General features: G+C 46.8%; 1 protein-coding gene across 2 annotated transcripts in view; it reads left to right on the top strand.

Annotated features, from left to right (window-relative positions):
• LOC139235130 (methylcytosine dioxygenase tet3-like) overlaps window positions 1-22,790 on the top strand; it is a 430,715-nt gene that overhangs the window by 208,731 nt on the left and 199,194 nt on the right. Inside the window, exon 1 of one of the 2 annotated variants that reach the window (XM_070866341.1) lies at window positions 21,835-21,905. The exons of the other annotated variant lie outside the window; for it this stretch is intronic. The gene's annotated coding sequence lies outside the window, so the exon portion shown is untranslated. Of the gene's footprint in view, window positions 1-21,834; window positions 21,906-22,790 lie in introns of those variants that run through there. 2 annotated transcript variants of the gene reach the window in all.

Consider the following 22,790-nt stretch of genomic DNA (forward strand, 5'->3'; position numbering starts at 1 on the left):
CACAGAGGGTTGGTGGCCCGGCCAAACCCGGGGGCACAATAGTCCGGCCGGCATGGCAGTCATCCGACAATAAAAACATGGCGGCAGCGGCAGTGAATCCTCCCCTTTAAGGGAAGCCACACCGACGCTGGACCACCGGGAAAAACAGGTTTTGGCACCGTTGGGCGGGCCGAAGATTTTCAGAGGGGAGTTTTGCTATGGGGGGGAGGGGTGGGGTAGATCGGCGGTGCGCACGGTGATGACGCACTTACCGCGGATCGGCAGCAGCGGAGCGGTAAGGGGGGGATCATAGAAACATACAAAATAGGTGCAGGAGCAGGCCATTCGGCCCTTCGAGCCTGCACCACCATTCAATGAGTTCATGGCTGATCATTCCCTCAGTACCCCATTCCTGCTTTCTCTCCATACCCCTTGATCCCTTTAGCCGTAAGGGCCACATCTAACTCCCTTTTGAATATATCCAATGAAGTGGCCTCAACAACTCTCTGCGGTAGAGAATTCCACAGGTTCACAATTCTCTGAGTGAAGAAGTTTCTCCTCATCGCGGTCCTAAATGGCCTACCCCTTATCCTTAGACTGTGACCCCTGGATCTGGACTTCCCCAACATCGGGAACATTCTTCCTGCATCTAACCTGTCCAGTCCCGTCAGAATTTTATATGTTTCTATGAGATCCCCTCTCATTCTTCAAAATTCCAATGAATACAGGCCCAGTCGATCCAGTCTCTCCTCATATGACAGTCCAGCCATCCCGGGAATCAGTCTGGTGAACCTTCGCTGCACTCCCTCAATAGCAAGAATGTCCTTCCTCAGATTGAGAGACCAAAACTGAACACAATATTCCAGGTCAGGCCTCGGGACACCGCCGGAAAACCTCAGGAGGGCAATTGGGCGAGCAGCGACTATTCCAAGTAAAGCCGGCGGCCGTTCCACTCCGCTGCGGGGCCGCTGATTTGTGGTGGTAACAGGCCTTAAGGAGAGGGGTAATTTTGACCCCCAAAACTTTCCTCACTGGGGTCAGGAGCAGCAGAGGTGCTCCGCGATTCTGAACAGAAAATCTGTGGCTTCCCCTGCCTCAGACCTCCTCTCCTTTTCACCTCGGTCAGACTCTCCTGAAATCCCCTCCCCACCACTTACCTGGAAGCTGGCGGGACGCGAGGGTCGGCCCAATCACCGTTCCCCAGCCACTGACTCCATCCCTCTCCCCAGCATCTGTCTGAGGCTGAACCAGACTGTTTGTAACCTTGGTGTCATATTTGACCCTGAAATAAGCTTCCGACCACACATCCGCAGCATAACTAAGACCGCCTATTTCCACCTCCATAACATCGCCCGTCTCCCTCCTGCCTCAACTCATCCGCTGCTGAAACCCTCATCCGTGCCTTTGTTACCTCCAGACTTGACTATTCCAATACACTCCTGGCTGGCCTCCCACATTCTACCCGACGTAAAGTAGAGGTGATCCAAAACTCGGCCGTGTCCTAACTCGCACCCAGACCCGCTCACCCATCACCCCCTGTGCTCACTGACCCCGTGTCCTAACTCGCACCAAGTCCCGCTCACCCATCACCCCCTGTGCTCACTGACCTACATTGGCTCCCGGTTAAGCAACACCTCGATTTCAAAATTCTCATTCTTGTTTTCAAACCCCTCCATGACCTCGCCCCTCCCTATCTCTGTAATCTCCTCCAACCCCACAACCCCCCGAGATGTCTGCGCTCCTCTAATTCTGCCCCCCTGAGCATCCCTGATTATAATCGCTCCACCATCGGTGGCCGTGACTTCTGTTGCCTGGACCCCAAGCTCTGGAACTCCCTCCCTAAACCTCTCTACCTCTCTTTCCTCCTTTAAGACGCTCCTTAAAACCTACCTCTTTGACCAAGCTTTTGGTCACCTGCCCTAATTTCTCCTTATATGACTCAGTGTCAAACTTTTTTTCTTATAATACTCCTGTGAAGCACCTTGGGACGTTTCACCATGTTAAAGGTGCTATATAAATACAGGTTGTTGTTGTTGTGATTGCTGCCAGCAGCCTATCAGCTCCCTCTTCACGGTCGTGCTGAGTGGGAAGTGAACCAATGGCATTTAAATGAGGCCCAGTAATTAACATATCACGGGCCTAAGACTTAGACATGTGCGCGCCTTAGTCACTCGCCCCATCCTCACAAAACCCACTGTCGGTTACAATCAACCTCATCTTAAAATTGATGTTTGGTGGGGGGGGAGGTGGGGGGGAAGGAAATCGGTAATGTGTGCAAATTGGAGCACTAATGGAACTAATTTATTTGCCACATTTTTAAGCGGTCCATTTAATTTTTCATTGATTGGTGAACAATTATCACCATCGGGCCCCTTTGTAAATAATCAAACAATCCTGAAGAAATAGCATTAATATTCTTTTGTATGTTTGTGTTAATGTAGGGCCTAAAATGGCATCTTGTTCACTCTAGTGATTTTCTGTTTGATAAATGGCACCAACATGTTCATCAAACAATCAAAAATAATTTAGGGAATAATTTCAATCACCGTAGCAACTCAAGGACTGCAGCGGTTCAAGAAGGCGGCTCACCCCCACCTTCTCCGGGGCGATTAGGGATGGGCAATAAATGCCGGCCTTGCCAACGACGCCCACATCCCAGGAACATAAGAACACAAGAAATAGGAGCAGGAGTCGGCCATTCGGCCCCTCGAGCCTGCTCCGTCATTCACTAAGATCATGGACTCAGCTCCACTTCCCCGCCCACTCCCCATAACCCTTTGACTCCCTTATCGTTCAAAAATCTGTCTATCTCCACCTTAAATATATTCAATGACCCAGCCTCTACAGCTCTCTGGGGCAGAGAATTCCAAAGATTCACCACCCTCAGAGAGAAGAAATTCCTCCTCATCTCCATTTTAAATGGGCAACCCCTTATTCTGAGACTGTGCCCCCTAGTTCCAGATTCCCCCACGGGCGGAAACATCCTCTCTGCATCTACCCTGTCAATATAAAACAAATATTAAAAACAGTTCCCTTAAAGGGTAAGTGCAGATTGGGAACAGTTGAGGGTGGGGTGCAGTCGAGGGTGGGGGGGAGGGCTGTGGGGGGGAGAGCAGATTGGGGTCTGGAGAGATTATTGACCCTAATCCCTAATGGTGTGAAGGAGGTGATTTGACACATACAAGCACGCCTCCGCTCTGATGACTACTCTCACTTGGGACTTTCAATGATCTCCCTTACACCAAATGATTCATTCACTCCCCCAAGCCAGACCGTGCATTAATATCATTGGCCGTCATAAAATATAGAAAAAGCTAGAAAAAGCAAAAAAGAAACATAAAAAGGAAATTGAATCATTCTCGCTATTTTAATAGATTTAATTTAAAAGGCTGAAAGAATAGGGGGAAAAAAATCAAATGTTGAAATGTTACGATGTTCTCGGGTGTGGTAGCTCTGTGGTTGTTGCTGGAGCAGTAATCCAGAGTAACCCTCACCTTCACAGGGTCAGTCTCTGACTCTTCCCTTCCCTTTCTCGACTTCTCTGTCTCCATCTCTGGGGATAGACTATCAACAAACATTCACTATCAGCCCACCGACTCCCACAGCTCCCTGGAGTACACTTCCTCCCACCTCGCATCCTGTAAGGACTCCATTCCATTCTCCCAGTTTCTCCGTCTCCGTCGCATCTGCTCTGACGATGCCACCGTTCACACTAGTGCCTCTGACATGTCTTCCTTTTTCCTCAACCGAGGATTCCCCTCCGCCCGTGGTTAACATGGCCCTCGACCGTGTCCATTCTATTTCCCGCACCTCTGCTCTCAGCCCTTCCCTTCCCTCCCAGAACCACGACAGGGCTCCCCTTGTCCTCACCTTTCACCCCACCAGCCTCCACGTTCAACGGATCATCCTCCGCCATTTCCGCCACCTCCAGCGTGATCCCAGCGCCAATCACATCTCCCCCTCCCCTCCCCTCCCCTCTCAGCGTTCCGAAGGGACCGCTCCCTCCGCAGTCTGGTCCATTCCGCAGTCACCCCCAGCTCCCCCTCCCCTTCCCACGGCACCTTCCCGTGCAAGCGCAGGAGATGCAACACCTGCCCTTTTACCCCCTCCCTTCCCACTGTCCACGGCCCCAAACACTCCTTCCAGGTGAAACAGCGATTTATTTGTACTTCCACAGATGCTGCCTGAGTGTCACTACTGCTCAGTATTTCCAGCATTTTCTGTTTTTATATTAGTAATCCCGAGGCCTGGACTAATGATCTGGGGACATGACTTCAAATTCCACCATGGCAGCTGGGGAATTTAAATTCAGTTAATTAATTTGTTGTTTAATCTGGAGTAGAAAGGATTGTTGTAAAAACCCATCTGGTTCACTAACGCCCATTCGGGAAGGAAATCTGCTGCCCTTACCCGGTCTGGCCTATACGTGACTCCAGACCCACAGCAATGGGGTTGACTCTTAACTGCCCCTGAAATGGCCCAACGAGAAATTCCGTTGTATAAGCCGGTTCACCACCACCTATTCGAGGGGCAGTTAGGGATGGCCAATAAATGCCAGCCTTGCCAGTGACGTCCACATCCCATGAACGAATAAATAAAAATAAATAAAAATGAGATCTTGCTCATGAGACAGGAGCAGGGTTAACGTTTCCAGTCTGTGACTCTTCGTCAGAACGGGAAAACATTGGAGCTATAACAGGTTTTAAACGAGTGTAGGGAAAGGGGGAGGGGGGAAAGAACAAGGGAAAGTCTGTGATAGGCTGGAAGGCAGGGGAGATTTGATGTCCAACAAAATGGAATAGTGGTTATAATATGAAATTGTTGAACTCGATGTTGAGTCCAGAATGCTGCAACAAAAGATGAGGTGCTATCCCTCGAGCTTGTGTTCAGCTTTGTTGGAACGGTGTAGGAGGCCGAGGACGGAGAGGTCGGAGTGGGAGTGAAGTGGGGGATTAAAGTGACAGGTGACCGGAAGCTCGGGGTCACGCTTACGGACTGAACGGAGGTGTTCCGCAAAGCGGTCACCCAATCTACGCGTGGTCTCCCCAATGTAGAGGAGACCACATCGTGAGCAGCGAATACAGAATACTATATTGCAAGAAGTACAAGTAAATCGCGGTTTCACCTGGAAGGAGTGTTTGGGGCCCTGGACAGTGGGAAGGGAGGGGGTAAAAGGGCAGGTGTTGCATCTCCTGCGCTTGCACGGGAAGGTGCCGTGGGAAGGGGAGGGGGTGCTGGGGGTGACTGCGGAATGGACCAGGGTGTCGTGGAGGGAGCGGTCCCTTCGGAACGCTGGGAGGGGAGGGGAAGGGAAGATGTGTGACTATAGTGCTGGTTTTGCAGCTCAGATTATGTTCCACAGCTGGAAAATGGAGCCCGTAGGTGAACAGAGTGAAATGTAGAGATATAAAAACATACTGAACTTGGGGCTTTAGCAACAAACATGCTAATACTTTTAGCGCAAATGCTGAAACAAGTGATTGAAGAGAAGAATTGACTTGCTGTTGCTCGAGCTTGCGTTGAACTTCATTGGAACAGCGTAGGAGACTGAGGACGGAGAGGTCAGTGTGGGGGTGGAGCGAAAGTAAGCAAAAGTTATTCTGAGCTAAAATAATGAATTAAAAATCTTGAAATCTTGTGCAAAAGGTAAAATGATAAACAATACTGTAAATTAAAAAGCCCCACAAAGGGTTAAAGCAAATGCAGAGAGGAGCGGAGAGCTGTTAAATAATAAAGAAGAGGCGATGAAATCCTCGACAGCAGAAGAGAAACTAAAGATGAACACAGTGCTATACTATTACAGTCGACACTGAAATCAAACTTTACTAAGAAGATTAAAACAACACCGGTGCTGGAAACTGGCTATGGGTCAGAGTGACTCTCCCTAACTAGGATGAGTTTATGAGGTTATGTTACTGGACCAGTAATCCCGAGGCCCGGACTAATGATCCAGAGACGTGAGTTCAAATCCCACCACGGCAGCTGGGGAATTTAAATTCAGTTGGTAAATAAATCTGGAACTTACAAAAAAAAGTATCAGATATGGACCATAAAACGACCTGATTGTTGTAAAAACCCAGCTGGTTCACTAATGTCCCTTCAGGGAAGGAAATCTGCCACCCTTATCCGGTCTGGCCGATATGTGACTCCAGACCCACAGCAACGTGGTTGACTCTTAACGGCCCCTCTGTGGTTCAAGAAGGCAGCTCACCACCACCTTCTCAAGGGCAATTATGGATGGGCAATAAGTGCCGTCCTTGCCAATGACGCCCACATCCCATGAATGAATAAAACATGTCCTGGCCAATGTTTATCTCTCAGTCAACGTAACAAAAAAAAAAACAGATTATCTGGTTATTATCACATTGCTGTTTGTGGGAGCTTGCTGTGCTCAAATTGGCTGCTGCGTTTCCCACATTACAACAGCGACTACAAAAGTACTTAATTGGCTGTAAAGCGCTTTGAGATGTCCGGTGGGCATGAAAGGCGCTATATAAATGCAAATATTTATTTTCTTTAAAAAAAAAACTTGGCCGTGCCAGGTGACCCAACCCAAATGAAAGCTTATTAGGTTTAGACATGGGGAAAGGTGCAATAATTCTAATATTAATCTTATGAGCTGGGACAAAAACAAAAATGTTGTTTTGAGGTCGACAGGTCCCTTCTCTGAATGCACACCACAACATTACCGACCCATGAATCCTCCAGTAGCTGCAGCCCACCAATCCACAATCTGCACTCGCCTCAATTTGCATATCTACTGCATTTAATTGAGGACATTACTCATGGAGATGGAGCACGCGGTGTCCACCAGTACGCTCGCGGCCTTCTGCAAGAGGTGGACGCTGGAGGGACTGGAGTGCATCATCACCCCCGGGAACAGAACACTTTGCAAAATTAACCCCATATATTTTGTTCAGTTAATGCTCCCGTCTCTCTTTAACGTGAGGCCGCACTTGGAGTACTGCGTGCAGTTTTGGTCACCTTACTTAAGGAAGGATATACTAGCTTTGGAGGGGGTACAGAGACGATTCACTAGGCTGATTCCGGAGATGAGGGGGTTACCTTATGATGATAGATTGAGTAGACTGGGTCTTTACTCGTTGGAGTTCAGAAGGATGAGGGGTGATCTTATAGAAACATTTAAAATAATGAAAGGGATAGACAAGATAGAGGCAGAGAGGTTGTTTCCACTGGTCGGGGAGACTAGAACTAGGGGGCACAGCCTCAAAATACGGAGGAGCCAATTTAAAACCCAGTTGAGAAGGAATTTCTTCTCCCAGAGGGTTGTGAATCTGTGGAATTCTCTGCCCAAGGAAGCAGTTGAGGCTAGCTCATTGAATGTATTCAAGTCACAGATAGATAGATTTTTAACCAATAAGGGAATTAAGGGTTACGGGGAGCGGGCGGGTAAGTGGAGCTGAGTCCACGGCCAGATCAGCCATGATCTTGTTGAATGGCGGAGCAGGCTCGAGGGGCTAGATGGCCTACTCCTGTTCCTAATTCTTATGTTCTTCTGTTCTTTAAGAGCTCCTTTCCCCATCAATGAGAATGATGTTTGCCTTCAATATGTATTTTGGATGAGCGGACTGAACACTAGGTGGGACTTTCACCAGCAACTTGGAAAATGGAGAGTGTAATGTACGCTCATAAGTGTTTAGCACTGTTGAGGGGCCAGCTTTAACTTAGCGGTTACCTCACAGCAACAACTTCATCAGGAGTTCGACTCTTTCTCCCCACGGGCACTGCCTGGCAGTTTCATTGGAACTTTCAATCCACTTCTTTTGGCCAAGGGAGCCATCAGCCGGTCCAAAGCAGCGGGCGGTCGAGGGGGTCGTTTAGCCCGACTGCCTGCCTCTCTTCCGCGGCTACATTCGTGCCAATGTGTCCCTGGAGATGGAGCACGCGGTGTCCACCGGTACGCTCGTGGCCTTTTAGCGAGAGGTGGGAGCAGGAGGGACTGGGGTGCATCATCACCCCCGGCAACCAAATTTTAATTTAATTTGACAAAGTTCCCAGTTGATTTGGAGATTTGTGGGTTCAAGTGCACTTACTAAAAGGGGGTACTTTATTTAAATGTTCTATCCAAAATAGTTGTAGAGCTGTTGAGTTGGGAGTGGCTTAGCCAGTCACGTGATGTTCACAAGACTGTTGGGTTCGGGGGATCCACGATGGGGCAGGTGGTTGTGAGCCTGGTGGATGAACTGGTAATGTGTAGTGCGATTGTTAAACCTTTGCTAAGAAACCAACTCGTTCTTAATAGCAATGTGTTGCTATGAATTCTTAAGCAAAGAACCCATGAAGCAAATACATTACACCTACTTTGCAGATTTCCCCCTCCATTATGCTACTGAAGACTTTGATGTCATTATTGGGATAGAGTTCCACAGGTTGCCTTACAATACCTTGCCCAAATGGTCATTGCTCATTCAGTGCCTTGGTTGTGTCAGTGGCCTCTTCAACTCTTCATAACTTTAACAAAGAGGTGCCTGGGAGAGCCTTCACCCAGTATCTACACTTGCACTTCCAACAGGGATCACTGCATGGTGAGCAGGAGTGGGAACACTGGCTGACACTTCCTAACTTGTAAACACTGCGACCAAATGCCTTTTTGTATTATTTTGGAACTGTTTAATCGCCCAGAGCAAACCGCAAAACAGATCAATAAAACATTCATAAAGGACGATTGCATTTGATGACATTGAGATGTACATAGTACTTTTGGACTGGATTTAAGTCATTCTAACTTAGTGTTCAAGGTAATAGTAAAATCTCAATCCATTCAAACCTGCATGCTAAGGCTGGATCAGCTGGTTAAACCAGTGAATACCTGAGCTACAAAGGCCAGGTAGCATCCTCCCTCTGCACTCAGTCTCATCCTTGTTTACAAATCCCTCCATGGCCTCGCCCCTCCCTATCTCTGTAATCTCCTCCAGCCTCACAATCCCCCGAGATGTCTGCGCTCCTCCAATTCTGCCCTCTTAAGCATCCCTGATTATAATCACTCCACCATCGGTGGCCGTGCTTTCTGTCGCCTGGGCCCCAAGCTCTGGAACTCCCTCCCTAAACCTCTCTACCTCTCTTTCCTCCTACAAGATGCTCCTTGAAACCTACCTCTTTGACCAAGCTTTTGTTCACTTGCGCTAGTTTCTACTTATGCAGTATCAAATTTTGTTAATCTCAGAATACTCCTGTGAAGTGCCTTAAAATGTTTCATTACATTAAAGTGAGTATATAAATACAAGTTGTTGTTGTACTTAGCTAATAGATCTCAGCCATAGGGCTGGGATGATTGGCCTTGGGCAAGGTCCCCACTCCCGATTGCTATTCAGGCAACCTGTGCTGGATGTGAAAGTGTACGGACATCAAGTGAGAGCAGGATTGGACGCAACAATAATGACCCTACAATCAAGCAGCCTGTTCAACCCTCACGCACTGAGCTCCCACATAAAAATGATGGGCATAGATAAGAATGACACCTCAGTGAATTCTTTGTATATAGCATCCGAAATCCGGAATCCTTGGGACCGAATCCGTGCCGGATTTTGGGTTTTGCCGAATTTCAGGCAAGAAAATCAATAGTCTGAAATCCGGAATCCTTGGGACTGACTCTGTGTCGGTTTTTGGGTTTTGCCGAGTTTCAGACATGAAAATCAATAGTCTGAAATCCGGAATCCTCGGGACTGAGTCCGTGCCGGATTTTGTGTTTTGCCGGATTTCGGACCTCGCCGCTCGCCGAAATGTCCGGTTTTCGGCCAATTCTGGTTTTCGGAGTTCCGGATTTGGGACGTTGCACCTGTAGCATATACAAGGGCACCTGCAGAAACCCTAATCATAATTATATCTGTCGTCTTTTACTAATCATCTCCCTTTAGTATAAAATGAGCATGTATTTTTGTGAACATTTCAATCACATTTCTGATACTGTTCGGGCTTCTGTGCAACCTTGTCTCAGCAAGGAACTGACACCCTCAGGAGGAGCTGCAAAAGTAGGCAGAAAAAAAGCTCCCGATGAAAAATATATTAATTAAAAAGATTTGTTTCTTTGCATTCAAAATTCATTCTAACTGATTTGCTAGTCAGACCTCTGTTAAAATGGACTGGGTCAATAAATCGAATTCAAAATGAATGCAGGCAGCAAGGGTTGAAACATCTGCATGATTCGGAGATAGGCTGGCTCCACTATTCAGCACTTAACATTTTTATTTAGGGTGTATCTGTACTTACATTGCTGTAAAGGAGATTTGCCAGGTGTACAGAATGTTATGAATTACATGCTTATCTACACATCTCAACCGTGCCCTATGGAACACAACAAAAATAGAACAGTGAGGATGAAGGATATTTGACATGGAATATATTGAAGAGCCTGTTTTCTTTATCGTAAAAGTTTTTGACAAACAGAATGAAAATGTAAATTACCTCAAAATGGTTCTTGCACAACAGGCAGTATGACAAAAATGATACACAACTCTTGCTCACCATTTATATAGCGCTTTCCACGACCACCAAAGCACTTTATAGCCAATAAAGTACTTTTGGAGTGTAGTCACTGTTGTAATGTGGGAAACGTGGCAGCCAATTTGCGCACAGCAAGCTCCCACACACAGCAATGTGATAATGACCAGATAATCTGTTTTTGTTATGTTGATTGAGTGATAAATATTGGCCCCAGGACACCAGTGATAACTCCTCTTCTCTTCTACGAAATAGTGCCATGGGATCTATTTACATCCACCTGAGAGAGCAGACGGGGCCTCAGTTTAATGTCTCATCCGAAAGATGGCACCTCCAACAGTGCAGCACTCCCTCAGTACTGCACTGGGAGTGTCAGCTTAGATTTTTGTGCTGAAGTCCCTGGAGTGAGACTTGAACCCACAACCTTCTGACTCCGAGGTGAGAGTACTGCCCACTGAGCCACTGCTGACAGTAAATAAAAGCAAAGTATGTCATGGTCTTTTCTCGGGACATTACCCGTTAAATGTGCCTCGACAAATATGGAAAGACTTCCCCCCCATTTTTCTTATTTCCCATTTCAGTTAGCAAACCAGCTGTAATTCTCTAATGAAACCAACTAAACATAACCTTTGGATATTATTGCAGAGGATGGGCCTCACTCACATAGTGCTTTATCTGTTTCCCGATAGGCCAATGCTGTAATTATAGCTTTAGTTTGACAGCTTTGTTTATTTTGTGGGTCAGTAAGGCAAACAGTACCAGTGTAGGTTGAAAAACGGACTATTTTCCAAGGTTTTGTCAAATTTATTTGCTTTGTCTTATAACACTGCTGTGAAGTGCCTTAGGACGTTTCACTATGTTAAAGGCGCTCTATAAATTAAAGTTTTTGTTATTTTACACCCATTGCCATCAAAAATCACTCTTGTTCACAGCTGGATGCACAGAAAGAAAATGCTGCACATTGCATCAACCATCCACCTTCACATCAGCCTCAAAAAGATGTCTGTTACGCCTGTGTTACACCTACGGGTAAATTTGGGCCTTTGGGTGGCCAATCAGCCGAGTGTGCCGGCCAGCAGTTGTGACGGTGAAGAGACCCTAACAGTCTGAGGCCCCTCGGCCTTAATTGAATGCAAGCAGTGAGCAGCGGACAGCAAATTGGCCTCCTGGGGCAGATTGTCAGTTCAGGCTCGCTGACCAGATACTGGATTGAGTGGCTGTGGCTCCACTGTGGCTCAGTCCAAGGATGGCTCAGTCAGGGTTGTATGTATGTCATAAGACCCCCACTTGCAGTTTGAATGGGCCTCCTGCCTGATTTAGGGGGGCTGTTCAGCAGTAAAATATAATAATAACTTATATTTATATAGCGTCTTTAACATAGTAAAACATCCCAAGGTGCTTCACAAGTGTTACAAACAAAACAGATAAATTTGACACCGAGCCACATGGGAAGAAATTAGCGCAGGTGACCAAAAGCTTGGCAAAGAGGTAGGTTTTAAGGAGCATCTTAAAGGAGGAACGAGAGTTAGAGAGGCGGAGAGGTTTAGGGAGGGAGTTCCAGAGCTTAGGGCCCAGGCAACAGAAGGCACGGCCACCGATGGTTGAGCGATTATAATCAGGGATGCTCAGGAGGGCAGAATTTGAGAAGCGCAGACATCTCGGTGGGATTGTGGGGCTGGAGGAGATTACAGAGATAGGGAGGGGCGAGGGCCATGGAGGGATTTGTAAACAAGGATGAGAATTTTGAAATCAAGGCGTTGTTTAACCGGGAGCCATTGTAGGTCAGATGGTACGGGTTGATGGGTGAGCGGGACTTGGTGCGAGTTAGGACACAGGCTGCCGAGTTTTGGATGACCTCAAGTTTATGTAGGGTAGAATGTGGGAGGCCGGCCAGGAGCACGTTGGAGTGGTCTAGAGGTAACAAAGGCATGAATGAGGGTTTCAGCAGCCGATGAGCTAAGGCAGGGGCGGAGGCGGGCGATGTTACGGAGATGGAATAAAGTTGGTTTTAGTTATGTCGTGGAACATTGCTACAGCGACAGCAACCCGGCAATTTGGCAGTGGGTCATTGCCCACCTATTCTGGGGCACTGCTGCCCAGTTTGCTGCAGGATCGAGGCTTGAGAATTCACACCTTACATTCCTACACTAGTTGCCCTTTCGAGGCCCGTCAGTTTAGTTCCATCAATGTTGAGTTGCAGCATTTTCATGCAATGGGCTCGCAGCGTTTGCAAAAGTCCCGGTTCTCAAAGAGCGCCAGTGTAATATGTCCGTGGACATATTAGTCTTAATAGGAACATGGGACTTACTGGGTGGACAAAGTTCGCCTTCTACAATCTGGGTAGTTGCACGGTGTAAATGGTCTGATAGTGTCACTGTATGGGGTTGTTGGCTAATTATGGCAATCAATCATTATCAACGAGGCTACAACAGACCCAGACACGAGGCAAGGAAAACCCTCAATGCTGGAATGCTTAGGGAACTACACTCACCTGTTCCTCCCAAGCCGCACGTCATGTCTCAAATTACTCATATACTCTATCCCCAAATATTAATGTCTGCAAGAACTCTATCTAATTTGCATTGGAATAAATCGATATTAACTGCTTCCACCGTGTCCCTAGGAGGCTGTTCTATGGATCGGACACCCGCTCACTGAAATATTGCTTCTGCAGTTTCCTGTTGAGTTTAACTCCTTCCAGCACAGGTTGTGTCCCCTGGTTCTACTGTTGTGCACCAGGGGAAATGGCTTGCCATGGTTTACAGCAGTGACTCCCCTTCCACAAGGACCAGCATTCCCCTTCCAGTTTAACCCTTTCATCAACAACAACGACTTGTGTTTATATAGCACCATTAATGTCGCAAAACATCCCAAGGTGCTTCACAGGAGTGTGATAAAACAAAAAATATGACACCAAGCCGCATAAAGAGAAATTAGGGCAGGTGAACATAAGCTTGGTCAAAGAGGTAGATTTTAAGGAGCGTCTTGAAAGAGAGATAGAGAGGTGGAGAGGTTTAGGGAGGGAGTTCCAGAGCTTGGGGCCCAGGCAGCAGAAGGCACGGCCACCGATGGTGGAGCGATTATAATCAGGGATGTTCAGGAGGGCAGAATTAGAGGAGCGCAGACATCTCGGGGGGTTGTGGGGCTGGAGGAGATTACAGAGATAGGGAGGGGCGAGGCCATGGAGGGAATTGTAAATAGGATGAGAATTTTGAAATTGAGGCGTTAATCGGCAAGCATTGTACAAAATGCACAAATTATAACGGACATGTCCAATTGAAACAATGGCTTATACTACTCACCATTAATGTGACAAAGAGGCTGTTTGTTCGAGCCTAGGCGTGTAATGTTTGGAGTGATCGCTGATAGTTTGGATCCTAAGTTGCTTTCTACACAAAGGTGCAGGTGATATTTTGATTTTGATGCAAATCCACTCACACACAGATAAGTTGCAGCTAACGGTATCGAGACCACGACAGCCCTGTCTGACACTTTGGCGAACTCTGCTCCCATTTAGACCCAAAACCCGGCCAACTTGCTTTGGTTGGAACTCGATTCTGAGTCCGCCGTCAGTTGAGATACCCAGGAGGTTCTCGGATTCTTTTATTGACACGCCTTGCAGAATGGGTACTTCTTCTTCTGTCGTACAGTTATAGCAAAGCAAATCAAACGTCGATATCCCAGTCGGATATCCAGGCCAAAGCTCCCGGTGTAACAGCGTGGATATCCCGCAGGCTGCCTGTGAATTCCCTCGGAGGGCAGTGCTCGATGATGTGCTCCAGGGTCTGATTAGGAGCTCCACAGTCACATGATTGGGAGGCTTTAATCTTCCACCAATGGAGAAGGTGCAGCATCGACCGTGACCGGTTCTGAGGCGGTCGATGGTTGTCTACTGTTTGCGAGGAAGGTTTGATCCTTCAGGTTGTACTGTGGGCTCCTCGATAAGGAATCCATTCCGTATGTCACAGTTCTTCCAAGCATTTTGCCGTCGGTCATTGTAATATATTTGCTTCACGGCTTCTTTGCTTAAGAATTCACAGCAACACATTGCTATAAGAACTAGTTAGTTTATTAACAAAGGTTTAACAATCACACTACACATTACCAGTTCATCCACCAGGCTCACAAACAACCTGCTTCATCATGGATCTCCCGAACCCAACTGGCTGGGGTTTTATTGAGTCTTGTGAACATCATGTGACTCGCTAAGCCCCTCCCAACTCAACAGCTCTACAAACCTGTGAGCATGGTCACAGGGGCACACATTACAGTCATCGAGGCTAAGGGGAGATCGCTGAAGGGCTTCGGCGACGGTCTAAAATGGCCTTCTAGATTAGACGGGTTGGTGGTAGGCATGGGCACCACAGAAAAATCTGTGGACTGGCAGTGGTTTGTGTGTCCCATTGAGCGAAAGCACCCACCTCATTGGTCTCACCAGTGCAGTGAGATGTTGCTTGATGTCAAATCGAACACTGTCCTACAACTGTCGTTGATTCGTTGTCAGGAATTGATGCATGTTTGGGAAGAAGTTCAGTGTTGTTTTCCTCCACAGTGTGAGCCCAGAATTCCAGCTTTTAAAAAAAATCGATGACACAATTTTGTCCTGGACATTGAACTCAGCCTCGATTCAACTCATCCAAATGCGAAAGTTCACTTGACCAGTGCCTCGGCTGTGAGAGCCACGCAGACAGTGAGAGAATGGGAATGGGTGGGTCTGTAACGAGCATCTTGACCTCGGAGTGAAGTTCACAGAAACGTGCCAAGACCTCGTCACCTGAAAGCTGCCAACCGTCCAGCGGAGCAATAGATGGACGTGCTCGCTTCCCGTCTCATTACATGGAGCGGAAACTATTCTGGAACCCAAGGGTGGAGCCTTTATAAAGTTTGCCACCTTCGCAGCATCGACTAGCATTTCCTTCCAATTGGTCAGCAGACTTTCAGCAGCGAGTGCATCCCTGTGTAAACGGCAATGCACCCACATCACACTGCTCAGATATGCATCACTCCTCCACTATGCCCACCAGTCATTGACTTCGCTCCGTCGGTGCAAATTGCCAATTAATTGCGACCAGACGATATCATCATATCGATTTATGAGGCTGTCAAGCAACCAGAAAATCTCCTCAGCTGTTGCTGTACTAGGCAGCGGCGGGCAAAATAAAATGTCGTCCTATGATGCACCTTCGTAAAGGAACCACAGCTATATCAGCAGCTGAGCTAACATAAGACCATAAGGACATACGAAATTGGACAGGAGTAGGCCATTTTGCCTCTGGAACCTGCTCCGCCATTCAATAAGATCATGGCTGATAAAATGCAACATCCCCACCGACACCTGGGAGTCCCTGGCCAAAGACCACCCTAAGTGGGGGAAGTGCATCGGGAGGGCGCTGAGCACCTCGAGTCTCATCGCCGAGAGCATGCAGAAACCAAGCGCAGTCAGCGGAAGGAGATTGCGGCAAACCAGACTCCCACCCTCCCCTTCCTCCAACCACCTGTAATTCCCGTATTGGACTGTTCAGTCACCTAAAAACTCACTTTTAGAGTGAAAGCAAGACTTTCACTCGATTTCAAGAGACTGCCTATAATGACTGTTCTGATCATGGACTCAGCTCCACTTCCCTGCTCGCTCCCCATAACCTTTTACTCCTTTATCGCTTAAAAATCTGTCGATCTCCGCTTTAAATATATTCAATGACCCAGCCTCCACAACTCTCTGGGGCAGACAATTCCACAGATTTACAACCCTCTGAGAGAAGAAATTCCTCCTCATCTCAGTTTTAATTGGGCAGCCCCTTATTCTGAGACTATATCCCCTAGTTTTTCTTTCCCCTATGAGTGGAAATATCCTCTCTGCATCCACCTTGTTGAGCCCCCTCATTATCTTATACGTTTCAATAAGATCACCTCTCATTCTTCAGAACTTCATTGTGTATAGACCCAACCTACTCAACCTATCCTCATAAGTCAACCCCCTCATCTCTGGAATCAACCGAGTGAGCCTTCTCTGAACAGCCTCCAGTGCAAGTATTGATTGGTGACCCGATCAGGTCTGTGGATTGTGCAGCTGCAGAACAAAGAACTGGCTGCTAACGACATGATTCACTAATTGAGTTAGGACATCATTGGCCACGTCATTAATTCCAAATGACTCTGTACTGTTTGAAAATGGCACTAACTGATTTAATTTTTGGGCCTTCTCTCCAAGCATAGTGCTTACCGTATCTACAGCTGCAGGTAGTATTAGTTCATAAGAACATAAGAATCAGGAGCATGATTCGGCCATTCGGCCCCTCGAGCCTGCTCCGCTATTCAATAAGATCATGGCTGATCTTCGACCTCAACTCCACTTTCCTGCACTATCCCCATATCCCTTGATTCCCTTAATATCCAACAATCTATCGATCTCTGTCTTGAATATACTCAACGACTGAGCCCCCACAGCCCTCTGGGGCAGAGAGTTCCAAAGATTCACCACCCTCTGAGTGAAGAAGTTTCTCCTCATCTCAGTCCTAAATGGCCGACTCCTTATCCTGAGACTGTGACCCCTGGTTCTAGACTCCCCAGCCCGGGGGAAACATCCTCCCTGCATCTACCCTGTCAAGCCCTGTTCATTAGTAGATAGAGCGAAACTGTTCCCATTGGTGGAAGGGTCGAGAACCAGAGGACACAGATTTAAGGTGATCGACAGAAAGTCCAAAGGCAACATAAGGGAAATCTTTACACGCAGCGAGTGGTTAGGATCTGGAATGCGCTGCCTGAGAGGGTGGTGGAGGCAGATTCAACTGTGGCTTTCAAAAGGGAATTGGATAAGTATCTGAAGGAACAAAAATGGGCCGGGCTACGGGGAAAGGGCGGGGGAGTGGGACTGGCTGAGGTGCTCTTGCAGAGAGCCGGCATGGACTCAACGGGCCGAATGGCCTCTTTCTGTGCTATAACCGTTCTATGATTCTATGATCCCGCTGCTATGGTGTGAGGTTTTCCTGACTTTGCACTCTGTAACTCAGTCGGTATGAGACTTCAGGGGCCTCAGTATTGGCATCAGCAGCAGCTGAGTGCAAAACTGTCTCGCTCGCCATTCGTTGCAGCCACATCCGCTTTCAAAACTCTGGCGGCTTGTCCTTGTGTTGTTCATGTCTTATCTCCAAGTGTCTGCGTAAAAGAGAGGGTTATATGGCTGTTATTAGACAGAACTTCACCCCATCTTTCGGATGAGATGATAAACCGAGGCCCCGTCTGCTCTCTCAGCTGGATGTAAAAGATCCCACGGCACTATTTCGAAGAAGAGCAGGGGAGTTATCCCCGGTGTCCTGGGGCCAATATTTATCCCTCAATTAACGTAACAAAAAAACAGATGATCAGGTCATTATCACATTGCTGTGTGTGGGAGCTTGCTGTGTGCAAATTGGCTGCTGCGTTTCCCACATTACAACGGTGACTACACTCCAAAAGTACTTCATTGGCTGTAAAGCGCTTTGAGACGTTCGGTGGTTGTGAAAGGCGCTATATAAATCCAAGTCTTTCTTCTCTAACACACACTGCGGCTGAGGGTATCCCCGATTGCAGGCCAAGTAAATCCCATTTCGAAGTGCCGTTCTTCATAGTTAGGTCTCTTTGATACTGCTCTGTGCCTGGTGTCAAGGTTTCGCTCACAGGCTGAGATTCGCGTGTTGAGTCAATATTCGTTGTCCCACCGGTGATTTCAGTCGCTGGTACTTGCAAGACAAATTTCATTCCTTCGCCTCGCATCACTGATATGTCCTTCGTAACACTACCTGCCTTTAGCCCTCTGTCTATTTCTCACTGTTACGCACTCGGCCGATAGAGTCACAGTACGACGTAGACAAGCCAAGAAAATCCCCACTTAGCACTGAGCTCAGTTAGATTGGACAGTTGCTAGGCAACCGAAACCACGCTGCAGTGTACGGTGATTGGAGGCGAGGCCTCAGTACGTCATCGTCTCTGTATCTGCGTTCTCATTGGTACGTCGGGAAATAAATGAACTAGTTTCAATAGCAATCAATAAAATCCACCATTAGACAAGTTCTCCCATGTAACCCCCTGAGATATCTCACCTACCCTCCCCCGGGAACGTCTCCCGTTATCGAGTCCCTTTAGAATTATATAAACAGCAATAGTGTCACCGCTTAACCTTTTCTTCTCCAGGGAAAAAATATCCAGTTTACATTATCGCTGCTCATAATCGCACCCCTGCAGCCCCTCAGTCACCCCGATTGGTTTGCTCTGTGTCCTTTCAATAGCTGCTATTTGGTTTTTGTACTGTGTCGATCAAATAGAAGAAAGAAAGACTTGCATTCATATAGCGCCTGCCGTGACCACCGGAAATACTTTACAGCCAATGGAGTACTTTTGGAGTGTAGTCACTGTTGTAATGTGGGAAACACAGCAGCCAATTTGCGCACAGCAAGCTCCCACAAACAGCAATGTGATAATGACCAGATAATCTGTTTTTGTTATGTTGATTGAGGGATAAATATTGACCCCAGGACACTGGGGATAACTCCCCTTTTCTTCTTCAAAATAGTGTCATGGGATCTTTTACATCCACCCGAGAGAGCAGACAGAGTCTTGTTTTAATGTCGCATCTGAAAGACAACACCTCCGACAGTGCAGCACTTCCTCAGCACTACACTGGAGTGTCAGCCTAGATTTATGTGCTCAAGTCCCTGGAGTGGGACTTAAGCCCACAACCTTCTGACTCAGAAGCGAGTGTGCAACTCCCTGAGCCACGACTCACACTAATCTGAATGTAACACAGAATTCTAAGTGAGGTCACACCAATGATTTACAAAGTCACAGAATTACCTCACTATTTGACTCAATATTGGCCATTTAACACCCACAACATTTGCCAGGCAGTGTTGTAATAGCTTCAATTTAATGTCCATCCAGATCTCTTTCATTTTCTATGAATATTCATTACTTTCCATTTTAGTATAGTCCCTTCTTGGATTTTTTTGTCCCCGTATGAAGCAGATTATCCAGAACTTTTCAAAACTCTGATTTTAAATGGCTCTGTCTTCACAAGAAACATTAGAATATAAGAACATAAGAAATAGGAGCAGGAGTCGGCCATTCGGCCCCTCTAGCCTGCTCCACCATTCAATACCATCACGGCTGATCTGATCCTGGCCTCAACTCCACTTCCCTGCCCGCTCCCCATAACCCTTTATTCCCTTATCGTTCAAAAATCTGTCTATCTCCACCTTAAACATATTCAATGACCCAGCCTCCACAGCTCTCTGGGGCAGAGAATTCCACAGATTTACAACCCTCTGAGAGAAGAAATTCCTCCTCATCTCAGTTTTAAATGGGCGGTCCCTTATTCTCAAACTATGCCCCCTAGTTCTAGATTCCCCCACAAGGGGAAATATCCTCTCTGCATCTACCCTGTCAAGTCCCATCATAATCTGATACATTTCGATAAGATCACCTCTCATTCTTCTAAACTCCAATGAGTATAGGCCCAACCTGCTCAAACTTTCTTCATAATACAACCCCTTCATCTCAGGAATCAACCGAGTGAACCTTCTCTGAACTGCTTGGCAAACAATTTGGCAAATGTTGCCTTTATTTCTGTGCAAACAAATAATGCAATGAGCTGTCACTCTCTAATCAGACAGAACAATTTCACGGATTTGCCCTCTTGGTGTGCATTTCACAATGGTGGGATGGTGAGAATATTTCTCTATTACTTCTCATCTACCGGTGTTTGTGCAGGGGAGTTATCCCCGGTGTCCTGGGCCAATATTTATCCCTCAAAGCCTCCCTGATAAAGTGCAATATCCCCACCAACACCTGGGAGTCCTTGGCCAAAGACCACCCTAAGTGGAGGAAGTGCATCCAGGAGGGCGCTGAGCACCTCGAGTCTCATCGCCGAGAGCATGCAGAAATCAAGCGCAGGCAGCGGAAGGAGCGTGCGGCAAACCAGTCCCACCCACCCCTTCCCTCAACCACTGTCTGTCCCACCTGTGACAGGGACTGTGATTCTCGTATTGGACTGTTCAGTCACCTAAGGACTCACTTTTAGAGTGGAAGCAAGTCTTCCTCGATTTCCAGGGACTGCCGATGATGATTTATCTCTCAATCAACGTAACAAAAAACATTTATCTGGTCATTATCACATTGCTGTTTGCGGGAGCTTGCTATGCGCAAGTTGGCTGCCGCGTTTCCCACATTACAACAGTATCTCGTTGGCTGTAAAGCCCTTTGGGACGTCAGGCGGACGTGAAAGGCGCTATACAAATCCTTCTTTCTTTCTGTCTTTCTAAAACAATCATGCCAGATTAAGAAATCATTAACCAACTCAGGAGGCGGGCGATGTTCTGGGGAAAAGGATAGCTCCTCCGGCCCACCATTCAAATAAATAAAGGAGCCAGATGCATTGTTTTTATTATTGGTGGCTTCAAAAGAATGCGCGAATTCAATGATCAGTGTGTTGCCGAGATGGTTGCTTAGCGAGCATTGACTGGGAGAATTATGGATCGGAAAGAGTTAATTTTGCAGACGTGTTTTTGGAGGGAGATTTCGGGGCTTCCGCGTAGTAAACTCTCATTTGTCACTCGGCAATGCAGGTCGAAATGAGAACCAAATGAAGATCATAAAGTGCCTGCATTGGACTTTGTTATTGCCGCTGATCTCTCCGCCGTGTTATGTCGGAACCCTTGAAGCGCTAAAGGGAAAAGCCATGTGGTGCTAAAACATGCCAAGGTTTGTGATTGGCAGTGCGACTGTACGCATGTGTGGGGCATGTTGGGTGGATTCCTTTGGCATCAGCTGTTCGGCATTCAGAGATTACATCAGAGAGACCGTTGAGAAGCTCCTCTCTTTTTTTTAAGAGGGATTGTCATCCTCCTCACGTCAGTAGTTACGGCACGACATCAGCTAAGCACAGTGTTGGTAGCAGCACTCCTACTGGAGTTCCCACAGGGAGGAACCAGTTTTTTTTTTCTCTCTCTCTTGAAAAGGGCAGAGCCTCTATTTCGTGTTCACAAGGCCCTTTAAACACGCCTTTCTTTTCTGAGGCTTTTAAAGATCCACAATCAAAGCAAACATGAACGCTTCGGGATGCAAACTACAGGCTGAGAGAGAAAAAAAATACTCCCACTTTTCAATGCCGATAGGTGCCACTGGTTAAGCACCGCACGGATTTAACAGAATATGCCCTGTTGTAATTCCACTCTTGTTTCTATCACACACAGGCCTGATCGTACTGAGAAGCACTTTTTTGTTTGGACTATGTACGTGCGCTGTGTGACAGGGATAATGGCCCCTACAGCTGTTAGGATGGGGGTGGGGGAGGTGTATGTAGGCTGAATAACTAAACCATATCACTGCTTCCTGCTTTATGCTCTCAGTTGTAGTATCACGTTTACCCAGGACTCTACATGGTTCAGTTTCCTTTCAGTCCTTCATTTTGTAATTCTCATTTTGTGGACTTGTAATATGTAAGTACGCTTTGCTTGCCTTTTATTGGGATCGCGTGTGTTTCGCCACTCGGTGTCGGAAATAGAAAATGAGTGCTGGAACCTGTTTTATGTCTGCTTCCACTGAAGCCACAGAAGGTTTAAATGCTTGCCATGTTGAGTGCAGTATGTTTCTGCTTGTCATGTCTTTAACTCACTGGTAATCTTTAGAGGATGCCTCTTAATGGGCGGCAGATGACTCAAAATTCAGTTACGCTCTTTAATGTGGAGTTTGAAGTCTTTTGAACACTGCCTTAAGCCCTTTTTTTTTAAACAAAAAAAAAACATTTGCCCAACCGACGGCATTAGTAGAGAGAGCTTTTGGAAATAAATGTCTTTGGAATGTGAACTTTTTCCAATGTGTTTGCTCTGCTTGTGGGCTTAGCTGAGCAAGACTCTGCTCATAAAATATCTGATCGTTTTGGTGAGCTGCTGACTTCAAGTAATGCTGGGTGTCCCTGGTCAGTATCAGCCCTCCTAAAGTGGGTCACAACCACTGGAATATTAACTCTCAAAGCATGAGGCAAACAATTTTATTAACTCTTGTGAAATGTGACACAGCCACTGACCATATTCAACTCGGCAGATTGTCAATAATAGCAACGCTGGTTTGCTAAAAGTACATCTAGCTAAATGCAGGATCAAGTTCTTTTCATACTATTGAAATAATAGAATCCTTAGTTTTTATCTAGTTGGTTATTACTGTTATTATTATCTGCAAAGCGGTTCACCGTTGCTTCATGGAGAATACAAGGCAAATTGTATTTTAACAGTCTTAGCTGAAGAGGTTAAAAGTAGGGGAGTTTTATGTTTATGCAATGCCGTCTTTAGCAAGCTGATGAAACAAAGGAACTGGAGAAAGAGACG

Source organism: Pristiophorus japonicus, chromosome 22, assembly GCF_044704955.1.
Source record: "Pristiophorus japonicus isolate sPriJap1 chromosome 22, sPriJap1.hap1, whole genome shotgun sequence".
In the NCBI taxonomy this organism is placed as follows: Eukaryota; Metazoa; Chordata; class Chondrichthyes; family Pristiophoridae; genus Pristiophorus; species Pristiophorus japonicus.